Consider the following 8142-nt stretch of genomic DNA (forward strand, 5'->3'; position numbering starts at 1 on the left):
AGTTTGAGCAGGAGTGGAACTGTCGCCTGCTACATGTTTGCTCTTACGAAGCTCGAATACTTCTTTAACCACAGGGTAAAGGAATAGTCTCGGGGCAACGTGAGCAAGGGTCATTTTACGAGGCATGTCTCAGCCGCCAAACAGGAACACTTGGAAGGGATAAATAGCGACGGAAGGATATTCATTTATTGGACAAACAAATAAATCCGCGTTCTCCATGACTTGTCTCTGGAAAAGTCACTCCTGTAACACGCACATGCGGCTCTACTCCACGGACGTCGCTGTCCCATCATGGAGTGACTTAGTCGGGTAATAAACAGTATTCGGATAGAGGAGAGGGGAGATAAACAGAGGCGGGCGACATCCATAAAAAGAGCCAAAATTTGAGGCAACGATGTAGCCAGTGTTCTCCATCCCGGACGTTGCAGCTCACACATAAAAGCGAATCTGCAAGATGGATCCTTTGGAGTCCCTCTCGGGCAATTTTTCTGTTAACCGTCAAATACCAGGTCGAATGTACCTCTGAATCTAGCGTTACCGCGTTGACGTTCCAATGCATGGGACATCTCAGACGACATTAGGCGTCCGGCGTCAAAGTAGTGTGCGATAGAGGTCATCGGCCGTTGGTGAGAAGGGAGGACGTCCCTTAGGTAGCTGTACTCCGGATAAAACGTCCCATTGTACGAAAAAAGCATTAGTATATCAGTAAGCGCCACCGGAAGGTCAAGAAGCCAATGAGGCTAATCTAGGACCGCCGCCAAAGCTTGAGGTGGCCACTAACGTATAGACACTGCTCAATCATGAAACTAGGGCGAGTGAACGAATCATATCGCACGTTACATTCCAGCGCTGACAAACCGAATGCTGCCATGATGTTCGTATTGTGTGTTTAGGCATTGGTAGTGTTCGCGCTACATGCGGAATTCGTGATGCTTGATAAATTAGTAAACTCAGTCCATTGTGAAGGTCCAAGGCATGGACACGATGATCCACAAGTCCAGGGCGGATGTGTTGCAAGATGCTCCGATAATTAAGGGTCGTCATGCGTGAGATGTCGTTCAAGAAGTAGATACCGAGACAGCGGATTTTCTCAGTCTGAATGGGACGACGCTTGCAGGTGTCATCCCAGTGCAAATGTTAGACCATGGTTATGTACGTTTGTACGGCTTCCGGAAGCTTCACCATAAGTGACTAACCATTCCAAAGCACCGTGTACAGCATATTCGTCACCAAGTTATCAGATCTGCATGCAAAGTGTACCTAAAAATGAAGCAACCAAGAGACGAACCCGTGAGGCGTTGTCGCAGACTGTACAACAAAGGTTCTGATGCTAAAGCGTGCAGCGTTGTCGATAATGGGCATCATTAACAGAGCGACGAATGTGCAAGGTACAAAGCCTACCGTTAAGTACTTCAGATGTTGCGCCACGTAGGAGTATCACCTTGACGATAGCGCTCGGGTAATGCGGTCTGAAGAACAGCAGTGAAGTACATACGACTGACGTGATCAAATGCTTGACTATCACAGCCAGCGCTCCCGGTACAGGAAGCGACTTCAGCGAGGGCAGTCAGGTCCCTGTAACGCCACAGGGCGGCGCGTGTATTGGGCTCCCACCTACTGATGCCTGATCCGTTGGTAAGACACGAGACGACGTACGCAGAATTCGAGCTACCAGTAGAGGTGTGAAGATTTTCATATCAAAGCTCAAAGTTAATGGTAGTCAATAATACGTGATCGTCCGTGAGGTTTATGGATTGGTATGATGCCTTCCACAAAGGCAGCCCAAAGTTGCACCTCTAGTTTCCTATAGTAGTCGAGCAGGGCACCAATAGCCCCTGGAAAGTCCTAGAAAACTCAGTGTACCCCATCAGATCCTAGTGACTTATTGGGTGCCCTTTTTCCTATGGCATCCAACACTTGTCACAGGTTCTAGCAATTCCTGTTGGATTTACAGAGTAACTGTGCGTCAAACCAGCGACAGCAGTAATGATTTCTGGATCAGAACTCGTCTCCACTTACAGGTGAGAATAATGGGTAAAGTATGCATTGCTTATGTCTGTGTGTTTGACGTGAAGGACGCAGTCTTCTGTCGTCACCTCATGGATCAATGTTCTGTGTCTGCGCTTTCTTTCCGTGGAGAGCATTTAGTTGGCGATTCTGACAGTTTGACTTGTACGAATGATCCCTTCCAGATGTTGACGTGTCAATATGTCTTTGCTTTTGCTCGGGTGACTCATCTGGCGGTCGGTTGATGGAGGCGTAACAGAGCTCTCAGAGGATGGCGTAATAGAACTCCGTAGTACTGCGCCTCCCTGCCACAGCTTCCATACTAATCATCTTCGAAGATCCTCGAAGTTTCGGCTTGCTACAGTCCAGCCATCACTGTAAAGCAGACGTATATGCCTCTCGTCTCCAGGTCACCCACCGCCGCCTGGCATTCCGTTGAGGCCAGTGAGCGGTGTTTAAATTTCCACCGGCTGCGGCTGCGACACACATGTTGGCGTCGAAGCGTGATGGTAAAAACGTAAGCAGTGTGGTCAGTAAATGCAGCCGGCTACAACTCGGCTGCCGTGACCGCATTCCTGAGAGACCAAGAGGTATATATCTTATAAATTCTGATAGATGACAGTTCAATAAAGTGCGTGAAACCCTGTCTATCGGCATAGACGATGTCCCAAGTGTCTACCAGACCGAGCTAGCGAATGACAGCGCCAAGTGTTGGGATTGGTGAATGCTGAGGAATTTGGTCATTAGCTGATCGTGTACAATTAAAATCACTCCTTCACCATATCATCTGTCCTGCCTTGGCATGATTGGTTAATCCCTCAGTAAAGAATAGTGAACGTTCACGCTTCTTGCTCGTACTGGACGGTGCGTAAATATCGACGAAGTGTTTCCCTTGGACCTTAAGCGCCATAGCCCTGGCATTCTGTAGGTATCGTATACTGGTGGCTATTAAACTTTCTTTGAGAAGTACTGCGCAGCCACGGAACGTTTCCGACGCGTGTAATACGCATGTCGTGTATCCTGCGATGTCCTGGAAGCAAAGAACGTATACTTCCTGCAACAAGGTCATGACAGTGTCGGGCGCATAACGTGTGTCGTGTAGGAATGACACCTTCGCACGCGACCCGATGTTAGTGATGTTGATAGTCGCGAATCGATATGATTGCCGTTCGCCCTCGAAGGCAGTATCAGTCATTGGCGTACACAGTGGTGACGCGTTTGGTCACCTCAACGCAACCCTGTCATCTCTACTACCACGCTTATATAGATATGGTGTCTGTTCATGAGCTACAGCAGTGTAGAAAGAAATCAGAATTATATGAATAGCTTCAGCTGCTGACGGGCGTTGATATATATCGAGGACAGGTGAAAATGTGTGCCCCGACCGGGACTCGAACCCGGGCTCTGCTTACATGGCAGACGCTCTATCCAACTGAGCCACCGAGGGCACACGGGATAGTGCGACTACAGTGACTATCTCGCGCACACTTCCCGCGAGACACACATTCTCACCTTATGTCTAGACACAACATTCGTAGTGTCCCACTCCAACACACTCATTACTCGTGGAAGACGTTCTTACAAAGTCCCGTAAGAGTTTGGGGAATGTGTGTGCATCCGCACAGGAGGAGGTTATGGCCGGTATTGCCAGAACTATGACAGCGTTGTTTGGAAACATGAAGTCCAAGAGTGGCTGCAAATTGTCTCCCAGTAGCCGAACATAACCATAACCATTTCCAGTCGATGATCGGTTCGGTTGGACCAGAGGACAGTCCATTCCATGTAAACACAGCCCATACCATTGTGGAGCCACCAGCACTTTGTACAGTACCGTGTTGAAAACTTGGATCCTTGGTTTCATAGGGTCTGCACCACAGTTGAACATTACCATCAGCGCTTATCAACTGATATCGGGACACATCCAACCAGGCCACGGTTTTCCTGTCGCCTAGAGCCCAACTGATATCGTCACGAGCCCAGGAGAGGCGCTGCAGACGATGTCGTACTGTTAGCAAAGGTACTTCAGTCAATCGTCGGCTGCCTCAGCCCATTAACCCCAGATGTCGCCTTACCATCCTAACGGATAAGTTCGTCATACGCCTCAGATTGACTTCTGCTGTTATTTCAGCGTTGCTGGTCTTTCAGCACTGACAACTCTAAGCAAACGCAGCTACCCTCGGTCGTTAAATGAAGGCCGTCGGCCAATGCGCTGTCAGTGGTGAGAGATGATGCCTGAAATTTTGTACTGTCGGCACACTCTTCACACTGCGGGTCTCTGAATATTGATTCCCTAACAATTTCCGAAATGGAATGTACTATGCGTCTAGCTCTCACTACCATTCCGCGTTCAGTCGGCTCCCGCCTTGTGGCCATAATCACGTCAAATCTTTCACATGAATCACCTGTGTACAAACGATAGCTCCGTCAATGCACTGCTCTTCTATATCTTGTGTATGCGATACAATCGTCATCTATATACGTGTATATCACTATCCCATCTCAGTGTAGATGCGTAATGATCTGTTCTCACTTCAAGCAAGGAATTTAGCCTGTCACAATTGATACACAGTAATACAGAAACATGATTATCAGTTAATTAATGGGAAGATGGTCAGAAATATATTTATAGTAACATAATTAACTACCCTAACAAAATGTTACATTTATTAAAACAAGTAATTCAAGAATTGTAAGTAGGGTGTTTAGGTTTTTATGTTGGTAACGCCACGTAGCGCTCTATATGAAAATCACTGACTGCTGTGTGAAGGCTGTGGTTGGATTGCATTGTTAGAATAGTCGCCATGAAAGTTTTCAATAAGGTACTGTACAAAGTGCTGGTGGCTCCACAATGGTATGGGCTGTGTTTACATGGAATGGACTGTCCTCTGGTCCAACCGAACCGATCACTGACTGGAAATGGTTGTTTGGCTACTGGGTGACCACTGTAGCTGGTAACAGCGCGTAGCGTTCCGCAGTTGGTGAGCCGCCAACAGTGGTGGATGTGGGGAGGGAGAGAGCGCAGTTTTGAGAGCGGATGATCTGGACGTGTCTATCAGAGACAGTAAATTTGTAAGACTGGATGTCATGAACTGATATATATATTATGACTTTTGAACACTATTAAGGAAAATACATTGTTTGTTCTATCAAAATCTTTCATTTGCTAACTATGCCTGTCAGTAGTTAGTGCCTTCAGTAGTTTGAATCTTTTATTTAGCTGGCAGTAGTGGCGCTCGCTGTATTGCAGTAGTTCGAGAAAAGGTTTTTGTGAGGTAAGTGATTCATGAAACGTATAGGTTATTGTTAGTCAGGGCCATTCTTTTGTAGGAATTTTTGAAAGTCAGATTGCGTTGCGCTAAAAGTATTGCCAGTTTAAGCACAGTCATTTATAATTTTTCTAAGGGGACGTTTCAGAATGTAACTTCGATTCACCTTACATTCGATTGACATTAAACCAAATAGTATCGACGTTTTGCCTCCTCTCCGTTCTTAGAATAGTTCAAAGCTGTATTGGAAACGATCATACAGAGTAACAGGCCGAAAATTAATAATGATGGTTTGACTCAAATTTCGACGGTCGAACCGTGGATCCGATTCCGCACCTATTAAGATTCCCAGCAAGTACTTGAAGACTTTACAAAAAAATGGTTCAAATGGCTCTGAGCACTATGGGCCGGCTGAAGACTTTACAACGTCCTCTGAATTCATATCAGCTTCGGTAGGTGCGACAAATCAACACACTTTTAATCAATAACAATCTACAGAACTAAGATTCTGCAAAAGTCAGCTTATTAACCACAAATCTTTCAATGTCTTATCCTTCACGTATTTCTTTACTTCAGAACTTGTTTACAGAAAAAGGCAAGTCAGTTAAAAACGCCACATACTAGGGTGACATACGAAAAAATGTAGAACCTCGAGAACTCCGTTCTCATATAAACCATATATGATTTTTTAAATTGAGAATTTTGCTGAAAATATATACGAAGTGATTGGTGGCGTGCGATGTTCGAAATGGACGTTGCGGTTCTGTAGCGCGACGTTAGGACAACGAAACCGCAGAATAGTATTTCAGTTATGATTAGCCACAACACAACGTTCAGTGGCAGTAAACATCGAAACCAGAACATTTATCATAATACTAATAAATTTCCGCTGATTTCGTGAAGGTTATGTAATTGTTCCCATCGTTCCTTTCCTTCACTGCGAAACCTTCCCGTCTCCTCTATATCTCTTTTGTTATTGATAACCTTCCCTTTTACAATAAACTATGAAACCTTTCCTTGGGATTTCTATCTCTTGCATAATAATAACAAATGAAATCTTCCCTTTGAAATTAATTCTCTTTCTCAATCTTAGCATACAAATTTAAATGCTGCTTATTAAAAGTTATTTTCCGATTATTTCGACGAAACATAGAATGTGTCGTCGTCGTGCCCTCAGTCGTTATCTGCAATAACCCAAAACTGTTCCTTACCTTTTTTACTGTTACTGGATCGCCATCTGACTGCTACATCGAACTGCGACATGAATACACTTACTCTGTTTTACTATACTCTATTAACTGCTGGTGGCCTGTCATAAGTGGCTGTATTTATTACCAAAGCTGACGTTATTCTTTATTAGCAAAGCTGACGTTATTCTTTAATTAATTTGACTGAAGTTACGTAATTCATAGTTACTTTTTCTTGACAACAATAAAGTTTTTGCAAAGTTTTATGTTGATGGTTTTTGGGATGGATTATAATCAGTAATGCAACATTGCTGGCAAAAATTATATTCTGAAAACACTTCAAATATTTACTGTTGGTAATGAAATGATTTTACAAACGTTCAAATGGGGCTTAAGTTTTACAATAATCTTACAACTAGCATTGCGCAAACATACCTTCAGTAGTCTTGAGTTTCGCAAAGAAAATAATTCAATAATACTAGTTTCTCTTATAATAGTTAGCTGATGTCTCTGTACATCCGTTTATAATCTCATGTATATCATAGCTAGTGGCTGGCAGGCACACCGCTCCTCTCAACCTCTCGCTTCAGACTTGCTACTGACTCGCTTCACTTCTCGCTTACTACTGACTTCCTACGAACGCTGAAGTGCTCTCTCCTGCCAACAATGCTTTCTGGTGCAGACAATCCCTGCTACCATTACAAAATGTACATATGCGCGGTCTTTCCCGCTCTTTTCTTAAAATGTATCCATACGCGGTCTCTCCCGCCCTTTTTAAAATTACTCGTATATCAATTTGCGGTCTCTCTTGTCAACAATACTTTGGTGCAGACATTCCCTGCTACCACAATTATTTCCAACATGACAAATATTAATTATTCCTACTTAATCCTATTAATAAAATACAAACATCTTTCATAAATTGTGATTTGACAATAAACAATAGAAATATATACGTCTTACAACTGTAGCGACTTTGTTTCTGTTACCAAGTCCCTTGACAATGCTGAGACCAGACGCTCAACTAAATTTTTGCTTCGGCTCTAGGCAACGTCGTTTTACGCCAATCAAAGAAAAATGAACGTTTGTGTACATTCACGTGTGCGGCGTTGGCCAGCAACTCGTAAAAAAATAAAATGTTGCCCCCTTCCTCTTTTGTCTGTCAAGTGGCTTTACTGCTCTTACAGTAGCTGCATTACCACAAGTATGCAATGTAGGAACGGAATTGAGCGTTTTGTTTGCTTGTTCGCTAATAAAGTGGAAAATTTCTTCATAATAAAACCATGTAGACCGCTTAATAAATTCCACCGTTTCGGCACTGCAATCAGGTGGTACCTTAAGATTAGAAGAAAATGAAGAGCGACAGTCGTCTTTTCTACATCAAGCTATAAAAATTAGATACTAAATCCTGTGGTGTTAAGAACTATTATGACTGTGGCATTTGTAAACGAAATTGAAATCCCTGAACCTTTAAACAAGAATACAAATTAACTGTTGTCAGAATCATTAGAAATTATTGAAGTACCATAAAATGAGACCTTCTCAAGTTAGTATTTTAACACCTTTGACAGTATCGACAGAAAGACTGACTAGCAATAGCCAATGTTTATCCAGTACAATAGCAGAGGTCGTATTCGTTTAAGGAAACCAGGGCATAGAGAATGGTATAGGATGTCGATAGC

General features: G+C 43.7%; 1 non-coding gene across 1 annotated transcript; it reads right to left on the minus strand.

Annotated features, from left to right (window-relative positions):
- Window positions 1-3383: 3383 nt before the first annotated feature.
- On the minus strand, window positions 3384-3455 carry Trnat-ugu. Its single transcript has one exon. It is a non-coding gene; the product is annotated as a tRNA-Thr (tRNA).
- Between the last annotated feature and the right edge of the window lie 4687 nt (window positions 3456-8142).

Source organism: Schistocerca americana, chromosome 2 (genome assembly GCF_021461395.2).
Source record: "Schistocerca americana isolate TAMUIC-IGC-003095 chromosome 2, iqSchAmer2.1, whole genome shotgun sequence".
NCBI lineage: Eukaryota > Metazoa > Arthropoda > Insecta > Orthoptera > Acrididae > Schistocerca > Schistocerca americana.